This window comes from Mustela nivalis (genome assembly GCF_964662115.1).
Source record: "Mustela nivalis genome assembly, chromosome: 14".
NCBI classification, from domain to species: domain Eukaryota; kingdom Metazoa; phylum Chordata; class Mammalia; order Carnivora; family Mustelidae; genus Mustela; species Mustela nivalis.
In genome coordinates this window covers 53518961-53536080 of record NC_139033.1, presented here as the reverse complement: position 1 = coordinate 53536080, position 17120 = coordinate 53518961, and the positions used below count along the sequence as shown (strand labels likewise).

The window sequence follows — 17120 nt, the reverse complement described above, 5'->3', positions numbered from 1 at the left end:
TTGGTGTTGCTCTAAAGGAAGTATTTTTAGAAATTAGCCACACATCAAGACTTAAATGAGACAAATATCTGGTTGTATGAAGACTTCTGGATTTCTGGTGGACTTTTTTCCTTTTTAGTCCCTATATTCAGGGTTACATGAATTTAGTGGAGCCTCTCAGAGCTTTCCTAGTCCATAGATGAAAGGGAACACTGGCAAAAATGACAGAATTGAACGTGGCAGCCAACAGTCTGAAAAAAGGAGAAAAAAAGAAAATTTAAAAAATATTCATAAGATTTTCAAAAGGCACAGCTGTCTGAGATCAACTGCCAGAGGAGTGAACAGAGCTTTCTATGTCAAGACCCCCTCACATATCACTTCGCGCCATTGCAAGAACCACTGATTTTCACTAGGGTGGCCGCACGGCCTAAGAAAATACTGGAATTAGATTCAGTGTCTCTCCGAGGTCTAGCTTAAGACTGATCTCCTCAAAGAGGTCTTCTTTCCCCACATCCCATAGCTTTCTTCTTTGTCTGATTTCCACAGCACTTATGGCCACTCTGATGAGTGGTCAGGGATTCTTGCCTATACGTCCATGACTTTTATTATGCCTTATTCCATAGAACCTTGTGATAGACTTTGCCTCCCCCACCAAAGGCTTGCTTCTTTAGGTCAGAGACCTTGCCTTTTCTTTCTTCTTTTTGTTTCCTAATTCCACACGAAACACTCCTTTATTCCTGGTAAATTATTGATGTGTAGAATGTGAATCTACACAGTGAATCTAAGCGGTGTCTTCTGGACCTGTGCTTTTGTGATTAGCTGATGTCCATCTGTCTCCTGGTCTCTGAGGCACAAATCTCCCGAAGCCTGGCCCAGGCATGCCTGAGATAGTTGTAAGAAGTCTTTCTCTATTCTCATTGCCTAGGCCCATGGCATGCCAGGTGACCTTGCTGCCCAAACTGTACCCCAGCAGAGAGATATCTTCTAAGGCTTGAAGTCCCTTTGGGCAGTAAATATGTTGAGCATTGCACTGATGAGTTGTTTCAATCCTAAAAATTAGACAGAGGCTAATGCAAATTTCTCTCCTCTCTCCTAGTTGTCACTATTTCTCATCTATCCTACCATATCTTTGGCCAGAGTAATTTCTCCACAGTTCCTTCTGTCCACCTGCCTCCCTTCCCCACTCCCTCTTAGGTCATAGTGAGTGCTCCTGCCTGCATCTCCCTCCATCCCTAGGAGTCACTCTCCATTGCTACCAGACCCTTGAATTCTGTGCTGGTAAGGTCACTTCATCAAACAAAGCTCATTAAAGGAAAAAGCAGAGAGACGACGCAGCATCCTGACCCCAGATATTGTAGCTGAAAAAGCCCTTTGCCTTTTATATTTCAACCTGAATAGGTGTATGACTCAGTTGTGGAAGGATTTGTAGCTGACACTCAATAGAAGCTGCTCTCGAATTTTGACAAATCCCATCTTGAGCCAAGAAGAGAAACAGATATTGATCCTAAGTGTACCTAATTCATCTCTGCACTTGTAATCCCAAAAGAAAATGCCTTCTATGACCAGAGGGCAGTCAATATTTTTTCCATCTTGTAAAATAAATAGCCGTTATTTTGGTGTGTCTTCATGTGTCTGGGGCACCAGAAGTAAACAAAGAGTTGATTTTTCCTCTTTCTATAGTTGAGTTATAATAACTACCGGGTCTCTTGTTTGGGCTAATTAAAACTACATCAAATAATTTGTATTGATGAGTGACTAGAGGTAATCGTACCATACTCTGGCCACATTAACGAGGAAGCCTCATTCCCCAGGCTGGGGAGTGGCATATCTGCGGAGATTTAGCTCGAGACATACAATAAATTGCAAGAGAATTCATTTCAGGGGACTCTCTCTGACTCCAACAGTATTACAGTTTTAGCCACACAGGGGAGGTATTCGTATCAGCCAGGGGTCCACTTACAAACATGGTTTTATTTATTGTCCTTCTCCTCCTTTACCTGTGAGAGTAGAGTTAGTTATGGGAGAACTTCTAGAAGGTGAGCAGGTCAGGCCAGATAGAGAACTGTTCTGTTTCCACAATCATTCTGTATATTCCCAACCCAGATGGAGGGTCACAAGTTGTTGGAAATTCTGAACAACTGATTTGTGTCTATATTGATCCAAGCCCCACATCATTTCCCAACCACCCCAGGTCAATTCCAACCAAGGAGCACAGAATCTCCTTGAAATGATGCATGTCAAACACCCTGCCTACATGTGGCCAAACCATCTGCTCAGTTTCAGTTTTGTCTACAATTAATAATTGTTTTGATTATTACACCTGACTAGTTTGATGCAGATAAACAAACTGCTAGCTTCTTGAAAACAAATAAAAATATCAGAAGTCAAATTTGGATCATTTAAGGCTTTGAAGAGATACCCATTTCAAATGATAAATCCATTGATTTTGGGCATTCCAAGAGAACCACCTATATTTTCCCCAAATTTTCTCTCAGTGCTTTGTCAGAATTCTTATTTGGATAGAATATGAGCCTTACCCAGAAAGGCAATTCTAATTTTCCAAATCCATTGGGTCGGTGTGCTGGACAAAGAGGTCCTCAAGACATAACAATCAGATGTTTGGGAACTGTGTATGTGTGTTTCACTCTCCAGCCAAAATAGCATACTCCTTCTTCCCATAATGGGCTACTGACTCTCCCACTTAGGCTGCTGTTTGCTCCCGGATGGCCTCTGCCATCAGTTCAAATTAAGTTATTGTCCTGGCTGGTTTGCCCACGCATCTGGAGTATAGGCCTATAGCTTCTATACCCCAGCGTTGAGATGTATTCTTTGAAGGCACAGAGGCTCAGGTCCCAGGATCACCCCGTCTACCACTGTAGAGATGAGCAGAAAACAATGCTGGGCAAAGCTAAGCAAGATTGTTTCTGAAATTATTTCTACTTAACATGTGAGTTAATAACTAAATGTCAACAACTTCAGTAGAAATATAAAAGCCATAAAACTCAATAATATGAATGGGTAAGTGACACATTTAAATGAAACAATATAATTGGAGGAGTTAGAAGCCCTGAAAACTACCTTCAGCCTTGGCCCCAAGTACCTCTGTGTACTTAGTTAAGTCATTTAATATCTCTGTGTTTCAACGTCCTCATTGTCAAATGAGTGGGTTAGGATTAGGTGGCCTCTAAGCCCCCCTGCCACTTTAATATTCTATGATTTTATATCTCAAAGGCATGTAAATAAGCCATTTGGGAAGATTTACATTGTTTTCTTTACAACTGTAATGCAGAAATAGAGATATTGGGCTTATCTCAGCGTGGTTAAAACTCAAGAAATACCAAGCTTAAGTTGTGAATCTCCTTAGTGGATCAAGGCATTTACCAAGGTTCTTTAACACTTTCATCTTCTAGGGTCCCAAGGATGAAAAAAGTGGTGTACACTGAAGAAACTAATACAGTGAAATTGTCTGTGGCATTGCATTTCATAACATAGCTAATGCACTGACATACATGTATACTGTTGAATGTATTCATGATCATGGGTACTTATGTTGAAGACATAAGAAACAAACCATAAAGAACCTGAGAAATGACCTCACGTGGTCCCTCCTTTCACATATGAGACTGTAAAGACCCAGAGAAGAGGAATTGCCTAAAGCCACCTAAGTAATTTTTAAAAAATGTTCCTACTTTAGGATAACTATTGGCAGTGTCCATATAAATTTATATTTATGATGCCTTTTATATATTATATGTTTTCTTTCATTCTGACATTATTGTTATAATAAATAGGCATAATTTACATTTAAAAAAATTGAGATCTGAATGGCTTAGCTGATACTTGTCTAATTCTTTTGTTTCTTTTTTTTCTTTTTTTCTTTTGTTTCCTTCCACAGTTACACATCAGAAGCATGTAAACATTTATATCATTAAGGCAACATGCAAACATGTCTTCAGCAATTACTTGTGTACCTATAACACACCCCTACCAGTTAGGAATGCGCTCTTACAACCAAGGCAGAATTATGAAAGATCATCCACAGACTTCAAATCTCCTCCCCAATCCCTCTAGGAGTCTGCTATAGCCAATATGTTCCCTGGCTTGTAATTTGTGCACAGTCACAGTAAATCGGGGCTAAATCTAGGCTTTTGCCTTGACTGGATACTTCAGAGTTGAACGTGGAGCATGGGGTTCTTAGTTCTCAGTCTGTGTTCTCTTTCATATCCTATCTCTTCTCTCCTATCAAGCTGGCATTTAGCCAACTTTCATCACTTTTTCAACATCTTACCCCGTATTTGTTTGAGTACTGCCGATAGAGTCCACCACTGCCTGAAATAGCTAATTCCACCATAAGAATATTGCTCCTGATTTGGACCTTAAATTAGATTCCCTGTGACTCCCACTCATGTGTCCTAGTTTGTCCTTTGGTCCTTTATGTAGTGCCACCCACACCGTGACACCCCTTACATATTTGAAGGCAACCACAATGTTCCTGTCATGCCACCCTCCAGTCTTCCATTACTGGGCTCAGCTTTCCTATTCTATTCTCCCTTTCATTCTTCACACCATGTTTCCCCTCCTTTGGGTATTTCTCATTGTCCTCTGGAAAAGATTGTGCCCCAAATAGAACACGATTCCCTAGGTGTTCTCTGATCAGTGTAGAGTGTAAGGAGCTGTTATTCACCATGAACAGAACACCACCTTTCCATCAAGCATAGCGACTCATCAGTTTTCACTTATTGCTTTGTTAAGAGGTGATGAATTTGTTCAATCCTTTCCCTGGTTTCCTAGCAGAAGGCAGGCAGAGGAGCAATGGGCTTGATTTCAAGAATCTCTTTCCTGCTAGAACACTGAAGAGCTTGTCAATATCTTTTCTAGGTGCATTTTGTCAAACCGATATTCCAATAGACAGCCATTAGCACCTCACCCTATGCTTCAGAATCACATTTGGGGGAATTTACTTTGACTGATCATAGCTTGAAGGGATCATTTGGTTCTATGAATCCAATCTTACGTTTCAAAAGCCATTTCCTATCAGTGATGATGTGTATACCCCTTGCTTACACGGATTTGCAATGAGCAAGATAGAAATACATCCTTTAATTTTCTTTCTTGTCTAAAGGAAAGAACAATCTCTCTCCCTACCTCTCCCTCACCTCAGTAAGAACCAGTCACTGAAGATAAAGGATATCATACCTCCTAAAAAATCTGATGAAAGCAAATTGACCCTATTGACATATTGAGATGGCAAATCACACAGTGCATTTCCTAGGCCCCAGTAATATGGATGTTTTTCTTCCCAGGAATGTATCTGATTGGGGAAGTTTATTGTCCTATAGAGTGTAATGTGGCGATCACTCAGATAGAACCATCAAAGGCAAGAGTAACTCTGATTCTTATAATAAGCTGTGGATATATTTTTATCAGGGCACCAAAGAAAGATTAAATATCTAAGCAGAGGGGATTCAAGGGTATTATCCTCTTCTATGGGAAGAGTAGCAATATAAAGGGAAAATATGGTTTAATAGGCCAAAGGAAAAAAAATCCAATTGGTGACAAGAACAATAGATTTTACAGGAAAATATGCGATAAGAAAGAAACATTGCATTGTTTGGGACACCTGTAGTTAATTATTGCAGCTAAAGACATTAAAATCAGTTTCTTTGCTCATATATCTTCATAGACTGTTTGGCAATATTAAATGACAAAAGCTTAATAATCAAAAGTACTGAGTTAGCAAATGTTTTCTAATTTTAATAACTTCTTGTTGTAATTACCAAGTCTTAGAGTGAAATGATTTAATTAGAAAGTAATCAAGAAGTGTCTACTGTTAATTGAAGGAATTATAAAAGATCTACATTTTTAATATATTTCTAGGGTAATAAAATTAGAATTTACCATAATTATTTTTAAACCACCCCAATGAGGAATGTTTGATGTGGGAACAAAGTATTCAATACTTCCATGAGTGGTACCCATCACTAAGAACATGGTGGGATTATAAGCTCTCATCCCTCTTCTCTGGGAAATAATAAAAAAATAATAACTGTCAGCTAATATTTATGGAGAACTTACTGTCTGTCAGAAAAAAGAGGTTCAGAGCAGGAACCGTACTGTTTCATTCACCAATGTACCTTCTGGGCGCACACGAGGCTCCTGATAAAGAATTCGAAATCACATTAAATGAACTTGGTGCAGAGTCAGAAATAAACAAGTGTGATGTGGTCTGCAAACTCAGTTTTAATAGAGTTGGTCTGGCTACTCACTCTTATCATTAGAACTCCCCTGTTGACACATGCTCTCTTGGGATGAATAGACTTATTTATATTTTCCCTCAATTCCAGAATATAATATGTATTTCTGCACATATCTAGTTCAGTTGGAGCGGGGAAGACCTTGCCACGGACCCTAGAAAACAAATTTTAGCTATTTATCTGCTACTCATGGTTTATTCTCATAATGTATAAGAATTCAAGTACTGGGTATTAATGGGTATTTATGGAATGGAAGTAAGTGGCAAAGAAAAGAATGAAGAAAAATAAAGAAAAGTTAGTGTTTATTCCATTAAGTAGGAGTGTTGGTATTGAATATTATTATGAAGGTAGAATCATGCAGCTTCATACCATTGATGTGGAATTGAGAATGCGAGCTATGCCTTTAGATAGCTAACTGTACAGAAGCAGTCATTTTCATGGACACTGGAAAATTCACATCTTCACTAAACCCACCCAACTCTGGCTGTCCGTCTCAAGCCCATCACTGTGATATGCCTGCCTTACCATCCAGTTTTTAGCCACAGTGAATTTCCAGGGACTTAATAGTTATCTGGGGTTTAATGACTTTTCTCTGCATCTTGGACCATCAACTCCTCCTGAACTCTCATTAATCCCAGGGGCAATGGCTTAGACTGTGATCATTATTGCTTTAACAAATACTTCTAAGATATGATGAGAGTGACTTCCCATTTATCTTCCATGGAAATTCGTTCTGCAGGAATGGCATTGTCAGCCTCAGAGACACAAGCTATTGTCTCGAAGTTCTTTTAAAAATGGTATTATTGCTTTCTGTATATATTCTATTGAAAGACAAAGGCTAATTAAATGTTATGTTTCCTGGCTCCTTAGAGACAGAGCAATTCTGGCCAACTTTCTTGAAGAAAGTTTTACTAATACCTTGAGGCTATTTAGCCCTTCTACAGGTAAAAGCTAATGAGGGGGTAAAGTGGGAAGAATCAATATCTAGAAGATTCAGTATTTCAAAGAATGTAAACTCCAGAATTTAACTGACTAAACCAGAGAACAAATGAATTAAATAACCAATGTCTATCCATTGAAAAATTCCTGTGTTTGTCATTGATTTTTAATTTTAGATTTGTAGAGTCAACCTCCAAAAGCTGTTGATTCAGCCACTAGAAAACTAAAATAAAATGAAAAGCTAAGCTCATGGTTCACGGGCGGCACCAGGTAGCAGAGCTTCCATCAGTCATATACGCGTGAATCGATTCGCCAAAGATCCAGATCTTACAACAAGAAACTTTCTAATCCAGTGCATCATTATTAAAAAATCAGTTTTAATATATTAAAACTGATTAACACAAATAACACTAAATGGAGGGTATACTCAAACGTACCCTTTGAGAGTATGATTTAAAGGAAGAGTAAGTCTAAGGTAGAATTACATCCACTATCAATTCCTAATATTCACTTCTTAGAAAGAAAATTCCAGCTCCATCATCTAGTTTCAAAATCCCAACCTTTGGTTCCAGTCCACTGTTAACTTTATGTGGAACCAAAATATTTGTACACCCTGTCAGAGCGATTGATTGTAAAGTTTACCACCAGTGCACATGCTCTCATTTAGCAGTGTGGCCCAGTCGCTAGGTGTGAGGAAGAGTGTTCTCTGTCTCCCTGCTTGTGCTTTTCCTATGTGCATATTTTTCTTAATATGTAGCTGTAGGAAGGAGAACATTTCATGGAACATCTCTGCATCTAGTCTTCTATACTCTGGCCTCACATCATCTAATGTGTAATACAGGACAAACCACGTAACTTCTATGGTTGTGCCAATCTTCAAGGAGAGGGCATTTTGAGGTTATTTTAGAGGATTGCTAAGGTCACTTCTGATTTAAAAGGATACAATTCAAGAAGAGAAACAATGATTTCACTCTGCCATTTTTAGATGACAACCTTTTTTTCCAAATCCATTTTCTACTACATTAGATGGATGCTACCACACTTTCCTCTTTGGCGTAGCATATTGCTTTGAGATCAGACACTCATCCATCCAGTTATCCCCCCCCCCTTTTTTTTTTTTTTTTAGATTTTATTTGTTTATTTGAAATAGAATGAGTAGGAATGGGGAAGAGGGCAGAGAGAAAGGGAGAAGTAGGTTCTCCAGTGAGCAAGGAGCCTGACATGGGACTCGATCCCAGGATCCTGGGATCACAACCTGAGCCAAAGGCAGATGCTTAAGCAGGCACCCCCATCCAGTTAGCCTCTGATATTAAATTCTCTGAAAACCTTTCCAGAAAGAGTTTGCACTATCAAAACTGGATTAAGTGTTTTAGGGGAAGAGTATGTTTTTATAAGAAGTTCAGAGAAGCTTGTAAAACCTGGAATATGAGTAGTCTTCACTGTGGTCCTCATCTCTAAGAAATTTCTCTTTACAACTTACCCCATGAATTCCATGTTTGGACAGTATTGTATACATTAATTATTTGTTTTCCCTATTAATTTGTCATAAGCCTACCTGATTGCTATCAGAACTTGGATCAGAATGAATTAATCAAATTTAAACTTAGTGTTTTTATAATCCCAACCCAAAGGAGAAAACATTAGCCCAAAAAATATCATGGTAAGTGTCTATTTGCCATTTAGGTTTTAAGATGTTGAAAATAGCTTTTCAATTTCATTTCCACTTTAAATGTCCTGTCGACCTTTGTACCCAGGCTGGGCTGTATCATTTACCAGGTCAGGAAACCAAGGTAGACGACTCACCCAAGGTAACAAAATAACGTGTGGTAGTGTCACATACTCTTGTGTTCCTTATCTTTGGTCCTAGAAAACTGGGACATTATAAACTCTTTGTCATCCTGACTTCTGCCAAGACCTGTGCGATTTTCTCCTGGGTATGTCATCTCTTGTCCAAAACTTCCAAAACCATGGCCACAGCATTAGTTCAGTGTCTTCATTTTTCTTCCTGGACTGTTGGTTTTACTGAAAATCAGTCTTCAATAATTTCCTCCAATAACATGTCTGACCTCCTTTCAAGAATTAAGCAAGCCACCACTGTGCTCCCACGGCACACTCTTCCATAATAGCAATGTTTTCTTTAATATACCTCAAACCTCATTGCATCAGGGAACACAGAATTTTCTATTTTGAACCTATTTGGTACTTGTAATCTACAATGAATAATTGTATGTAGGTTGTGTATTCATAAGGAACTGAGATATGTAAGATTATTTAAACATTTGGGAATTGGAAGAAGCATAGATTTCTTCACCATCTGTCCAAACATGATAACGAGGGAGTATTCTCTGTGTCTTCGTGGAGGTAAGATAAACAAACAGGAAGTCCCACTTTAACTATTTGGATATGATTGGGGGAGTCATTTATCCAAGAGGAAAAGTTGCCTAAATGATAGAGATAGTCTTAGATTACTGAAGAAAAATTAGGGATTTGTGAGGAGGAGTAAATTTTTAGCTTAAAGAAATAATTTCAAGAATTTGTAACTTCCACACACATCCTTTAAGACAATCCTTGGGATGTAATTTATGATAGGCTCCTAGATTGGGAGGACTTCTGGAACTAACCTATACAGCAGTAGAGATGATATTTCTCACATTTCTCCAAATATCTATATTTTAGCATATCGGATGTGAGACAACCCAAAGAATTTCTCTCAGACACCCTCTGCCCTTTTTTCAGTTAATGCCCCTTTTCATTCCCTCTACACCAAATGTGTTTCTGAATCCTCAGCCCCAGATATAACAGCATATGCTTCCTTGTCTCCTAGAGATTTTTCCGATCTTCCAAGGTCCCACTGCCTGGTATAATTAGGTAAATTCTTTGTCAAACCTCCTTAAGTTTACAAAGGAAAGCTGTTGTGCAAAAATCATAATTTTGAAACTTTTTCTCAATGAAATTGCTGAGATTATCCCCCTTTTGAGTAAATCCAAAGTGATGTGACTGGTGTTTCAAAAGCAAAACATGTTCAGCTATCACCAAAGTGACGCAATGTAATCTTCCTGCTTTCAGAGAAATGTAGACTAGGAGACTCATTTGAGACACACGATGGCCATAATGGAGAACATTTCCCTACATCTGAATTTCCCCAGGAGAAAACATTTTGAACACATTTGGAATAATCCCACAACTGTTTGTGAAGAGGTTGGGCTTAAGCAACAACATTTCAATAATCTGAATGAATCTTAAAATGACCACATGCAAATATATTCATCTGCATATTTTAACTGAAAAAATATGAAGGAACTAGAAAGAATGAACATAGTCATGTTTATCACATTCCAGGCGCTATTAAGTACTGAAAGTGGTTGCACCGAGTCAGTTGCAAAGGTGTTGAATTTAGCTCTGTGTCTGTCTGGAACAGATTGGTCAGCTATCTGCAGCCACTTCCCTGCCTATTGCCGAGATGGTAACAGTGGCCAAACTGAGGGGGTCATTTGGCATATGAATATGGTGACCAGTGTGATGAGTGTCAGAATGACCAGATTTACCACGGCATAACCCAACTTACGATAGAAGCTGCCTCAGCACTGACTGTGCAGAGAACAGACAAAGAGGCAGTAAGGATAAAATTAGAATTATCAAGTGTAGCATGTGTTTTCCATTCTCCTGCCCCACTCTCCTGCTCCTTCTACCCCTCACTGTCAGTGCCCTCATTCAACCCAAATCAGTGTGCATGACCATTTCATGCTACAAAATTCACAGGTCTGGAGGAACCTGAGTGGAAGTTTATTAAACTGAAGATTCATACTGCTCTCTGTGGTTCTTCATGTATCTCACTGGCCTCTGTTACAGAGTCTCCCACCTTCCTTCTGCCTTCCTTGCTTGTCAATGTTGCATTGCCCCTGGGTTCAGTTCTCAGAGGCTTCCCTTTGTCTGTGTTCATACTTGGTACAAGGCTTTAATTAATATCTAGATGCTGATATGTATCTTTTGTTCCAGCCTCTCCCCACAGATTCCAGATTCCTATATACAGCTGCCTACCTGATTGTCTTCACTTGGAATGTCTTACTAGAAAACAGCCTCTTGGTTTTTAATCCACAAACCTGCATCTGCTGAGGTTTTCTCCATCGCAGTAGATGGCAACTCCATCTCCTCTAACCAACACCAGAGTTCCTCCACCTGCTCCTCCTCTGCCCTCTGTGTCTCATTTTTCTCCTTCATCTAAGGTCATTCATGAGTCTTCCATCTGGAATCCATTGCTTCAGACACTTTTGTGGAACATTTCTCAATTCCTTTGAGAATTTGGCCAAATGTTGTGGCCTCATAAGAAGCTTCCTTCAGGGGTGCCTGGGTGGCTCACTTGGTTAAGCATTTGCCTTCAGCTTGGGGATGATCCTGGGGTCCTGGGATCAAGACCCAGGTTGGGCTCACTGCTCAGAGGGGAGTCTGCTTCTCCTACTCCCTTGCTCTTGCGTTTGCTCTCTCTCTCCCAAATAGGTAAAATCTTTTTTTTTTTTTTTAAGATTTTATTTATTTATTTGACAGAGACAGCAAGAGAGGGAACACAAGTGGGGGAGTGGGAAAGGGAGAAGCAGGCTTCCCACTGAGCAGGGATCCTGATAAGGGTCTTGATCCCAGGACCCTGCTGAGCTGAAGGCAGTTAGTTAAGGACTGAGCCACCCAGTTGCCCCTCAATAGGTAAAATCTCTTTTGAAAGAAAGAAAGAAAGAAAGAAAGAAAGAAAGAAAGAAAGAAAGAGGAAGGAAGGAAGGAAGGAAGGAAGGAAGGGAGGAAGGAAGGAAGGAAGGAAGGGACGAGGGAGGGAGAAAGGCTTCCTGCTTGGAGCACCTGGGTGGCTCAGTTGATTTAAGTGCAGGACTCTTAGTTTTGGCTCAGGTCATGAGTTTAGGGTTGTGAAATTGAGCCCTGCATTGGCTCCATGCTGAGCATGGAGCCTGCTTAGGGTTCTCTCTCTCCCTCTCTTTCTGCCCACATCCCACTTCCCTGCCACATCCAGCATGCTAGTGTGCAATTGTGCTCTCTCTCTCTCAAAAAAAGAGACTTCCTTCATGCCTCTTTATAAATGACCTCTTCCGCACAACACTCTATATCCCTCATCCTGCCTTTTCTTTTCACAGCTCTTATCACATGCGAGGACAGGCTACCTATTTCTCGTCTGTCTGTCCTCCTAAGAAAAGAGGCTTGAGGAAAAGGGCTTTGTCTCTTCTGTGTCCTGCTGTATTCCAAATCCTGGAACAGGAGTTGAAATATAGTAAATACCAAAAAAATTATTTGCTGAATGAATAAATTATGCTTTGGTTTTATAATCCTTCATAATTCTGTAGTTCTAGGTTTACAGCTATTTTCCCTCGGCTCTCTCTAATATATTATTCCATTATCTTCTGGCACCTACAGTTGCTAAAGGGAATTTTACTTGTTATCATACTAATTGTCATTTCTTTTCATTAAGAGTAATCTGCCCATTTTTCAAAGCTTTTAAAATTGTCATTTAATTCTTGGTTTTCTACAGTTTTACTTCTATGTGACTTGGAATGGATTTTTAGAGTTTAAATATATATATATATATATATATATATATATTATATATAATCTATAATCTATAATATAATATATTATATATATAATCTATAATATGTAGTATATTTGGAATCTTTAGTATAAATTTTAAGTAAATAAATACAAACACACATGAAGTTCTATAGTCTAACTTTCTTTTAAAAGTTTCTTTTAGAGATGCTTGGGTGGCTCAGTAGGTTAAGCATCTGCCTTGGGCTCAGGTCATGATCCCAGGGTCCTGGGATCAAGTCTCACATCGGGATCCTTACTCAGGGGGAACCTGCTTCTCCCTCTGCCCCTTTCCCCCATTTGTGCACTTGCTCTCTATCTCTTGACAAATAAATAAAAATTTTTTAAAAAGTTTATTAGTTTCTTTTAAACTTGAGAATAATTGTTTTCTTAAATTTTGGCTAGTTCTCAGGTATTATCCTATTAAGTACTGTTTCTCCACCCCTCCATCCATTTTTCCCCAGAAAATTTTCATCCAAATTTTTTAGGTCCTCAATGACTTTTTTTTAAAAGAGTTTATTTCTTTATTTGAGGGGGAGATGGACAGAGCACAACCTGGGGGAGGGGCAGAGGAAGAGGGAGAAGCCGACTCCCCACTGAGCCTGGAGCCCAGAGCAGGTCTCAATCCCAGGACCCTGAGATCATGACCAGGGACAAAGTCAGATGCTTAACCGACTAAGTCACCAAAGACAGCCCTTAATGACTTTTTTTCCATATTAAAAGAATCCTTCTTTCTCTAAATTATCTTTAAATTCACCCAAGTCCAGAGTAGAGTTTTAAGCCCCCTTTAACTTACAAAAATTACATATTTATTTTCAAGATTTCTGATAGTTTTAAAATCTCTGCTCTTGCTTCATTCTTATCTAAGTTTGTTTCATAATTTCAGAGTTCTTTAGTGGGTATCATGCCTTTGTGTGACTTTTAGGTATCATTAACACTGAGTTAAAAGCCTTTGTAAGATAGTTCTGTAAGACAAACTTCACCTGGCTCTCATTCATGTTACAATTTCTGAAAACTACAAATGGCACATTTTATTAAGACTTTCGGAGGAGTCTGTTCTACTGGTGAGAATCCATGAGCAGAACTTCCAAGGTTTATTAAAGGCTGCAGACAACTGACCCATGTTAAGGAACTGCCAGAACTTTAAATATTGGTGTCTTATGTTGTTAAATGGGGAGATCTTTTGGTCATAGTTGAGTTTTAAATCTTCGAACTTGTTTTTGTTATCTCATTTTGCATTTTCTCTTTACTACATTTTTCTTAATTTGTGTTTTATCTGCTATTCTGATTTCTAATGAATTTGATATGATTTCTTTGTATCTCTTTTCTTCTCAACTGAAATTGGAAAGTATCCATTATATTTCCACTCTTATTAACTGTATCTAAAATGCACATTTACCTAAAAGTAAAGTTAATCAAAAAGTACAAAGACCTTATACCAGAAAGTACAAAGACCTGAGAATCTTTAAAATTCATGTCTCCTCCACTTTCCATTATCCCAGATTTCCTGCCTTATTTTAAAACCCTAATTTATGTTTTTCATTATTTTCCATCAATACCTTTTTTAATGAACAAACATGCTGACTATATGCTATTCCTTCCTTCTGTCAAGCTGTGGGAGATGTAGAATGTTCAAAATATTCATTGCCTCTTCTGTCATACAATTATACTTCCCTCCCTCCTGGATGTGAGACGTAGTTTGGCCAATATGCTGTGAGCAGACATTACCTGTGTTGCTGCTCAAGAAGTTTTGAGAGACTTTGCTATGAGGGCAGCTGGATCCCAAAGTGAAGAAAGTATGAGGCAGAGCTCTAGCAACCCACAGCCAACATGGGAGCTGTCCACCCCTGCATGTCACCGCAGCATGGCCTGCAATCTCCCCAACCTATCTCAATACACACAAGTCTACCTTCTTAAGAATGCTCACTGAGAGTTTGCTTGTTAAATCTTGCAGTCTTTGTCAAAAAAGCAGAAACAAAAACAATTTTGCTCCCACTTTTTTTCTCTTTAAAGGTTTCAAAATTGCTTTCTCCAAATATAAAATCAACTAGTTACAGTTCAATTCAACACAAGAACTTGTGTGCAAAGTTACAAGGAACTGAGACATTCTATAAAAAGCTAGGTTAAAAATGGTTGTATGGTTTGTTCTGGGTGTGTTTTGTTTTGTTTCAAGGGTGTGGCTCTTCCTCAGGACCTGAACTCAGCCAAGAAATGGTTATCGTAATGGAATAGCAACAGTTGATCCATGGATGAATTCTGAAAATTAAAAAAAAAAAAAAAATCACCTGCCGTAGGTTGTAAATTCTTCCAGGAACTGTTTTACTGTCTGCTTTTCAGGAATAATAATAATAATAATAATAATAACAACAACAACAATAATTATCACCATCATCATCAACATCATCTTTTTGAAAAGCCACAAGTTTAAAAATCAAAGTGCTGAGGAAAGCAGCAGCGATGGATTTTATTGTATTTATTTGTTTCTTTTGTTGATCATGCTTTTAAAACTTTTAACATCTGTTTTTTTTTTTTTTATCATTAGTGAGCACAATACTGATACACTACTATTAACTAAAGTCCATAGTCTATTCAGATTTCTAGTTTTTACCTAATGTCTATTGTCTGTTCCAAGAGTCCATCTAGGATAATACATTACATTTAGTTATCAAGTTACCTTAGGTTCTTCTGGACTGTGGCTGTTTCTCAGATGTCTCTTGTTTTTGATGACCTGGATAGCTTTGAGGAGTACTGATCAAATATTTGGTAGGCTGCCCCACTGCTAGAAATTTTCTGATGTTTTTCTCATGACAGAACTAGGGATATGGATTTGAGGGAAGAAAACCATAGAGTTAAAGTGCCATTTTTATTACATCATATTAAAGTTATAGACTAACAATATGATTTGTGACTACTGATGTTGGCCTTGATTATCTGGCTGAGGCAGTGTTTATCAAGTTTCTCCACTGTAAAGTTCATCTTGTTTTTCCTCCTTTCAACACTTACTCTTTGGAAGGAAGCCACTACGTGCAGCCCACATGTCAAGAGTAGGGAGTTATATGTTCCACTTCGTTGAAGATAGGGTATCTACATAAATTACTTGGAATTATTTTGCACCAGAAATTTGTCTCTTCTCTCCCATATATTAATTTTTTCAATAACTTATATCCAAATGGAACCACGAATATTTATTTTATACTTTGTGTTATAATCCCACACTATTTATATTGGTGCTTGCATTTTTCCAGCTTTGGTCATTAGGAGCTCTTTCAGCTGGCCCCTGTGTTCCTTTGACATGTCCCCACCATTGTGGAGGTTTGTGATTTTTCCCCTTTCGGTACTACAAAGTGTTCAGTGGTCATCTTTATATTTCCTGTTCCAATCCTGGAATCAGCTATTTCTCCAAAAGTCTTACTCCTTTTATTAGAGAATGGTATTAAAGACTAAGATTTGGATGGTAGATTTATTTGTTGCCACTAGAGTGTTGTTTCTTTTTGGCTGTCAGCAAAGAATTATATGTAGTGTATTCTAACCTGTGTATATTCACAAGTTGACAAATATTTCTGTATGTAAACATCTCTCTCTGAATTAAATTAAGCTAAACATGAGTTTGTACTGATATTGCCTTTGCTATACGGATCATTCTAGTCTTCCTTGCTGATCTGTATTCCCACTCCAATAGTGAGAATTCTAACATTTTTAAAGATTCTTTTTCTTTGATAACTGATTTTTTTAATCACGTCGGAACTAGGTATGCATATAATTTACTCTATTGAAAACTCAGTGTGCTCTTTCAAATGGAAGACATCTTTTGTAAATTATCTATCTGATTCACATTACATCTTTCAGTATTATTACTCCCTATTCTCTAATTTCTCCTCCTGAAACCCTAAGGAGATACAGATGAAATTTTTTATATTCTTTCTGTCTTTCATCTCTTTTACCTTATCTTTCATAATTTCCATCTCCTTATAGCTTTATACTGCATTCAGATGAATTCTCTTTGCATCGTTTAGCAATTTAACCCTCTTTCTTTCTTTACATTTTCTTTATATGTACTGCCATATAAATACCACCCAGAGAAAGATGTAAAACATTTCCAGGATCACAGAATGCTTCTTTATGTTCCTTTGAGTCAGTATTCCCCTAAAGGGTCCTCCATACCATAGATTACTCTTTTTGAATTTCATATGAATTAATTCCCGAGTTTATGCCATTTGTGTCTGGCTTTCTTTTTAACAGTTAATTTTGTTTAATTTGAGATAATTTTAGACTTATAGAATTGTTGCAAAAATAGTATAGAAAGTTCCCATAAACTTTTCACTCAGCTTCCCTTTCTGCCAACAGCTTATATAGCAATATGTTTTA

At 38.1% G+C, this 17120-nt stretch overlaps 1 protein-coding gene and 1 long non-coding RNA gene across 2 annotated transcripts in view; one reads left to right on the top strand and one right to left on the bottom strand.

Annotated features, from left to right (window-relative positions):
* The window catches only part of LOC309848136 (uncharacterized protein), a 439793-nt gene that overhangs the window by 307238 nt on the left and 115435 nt on the right, over positions 1-17120 (top strand). The window lies entirely within an intron of this gene.
* Positions 14751-17120, bottom strand: part of LOC309848137 — a 67281-nt gene continuing 64911 nt past the window's right edge. The window contains exons 4-5 of the long non-coding RNA XR_014302850.1: positions 15430-15568; positions 14751-15011 (exon numbers count right to left, since the gene is read on the bottom strand). This is a non-coding gene — a long non-coding RNA (uncharacterized lncRNA). The remainder of the gene's footprint in view (positions 15012-15429; positions 15569-17120) is intronic.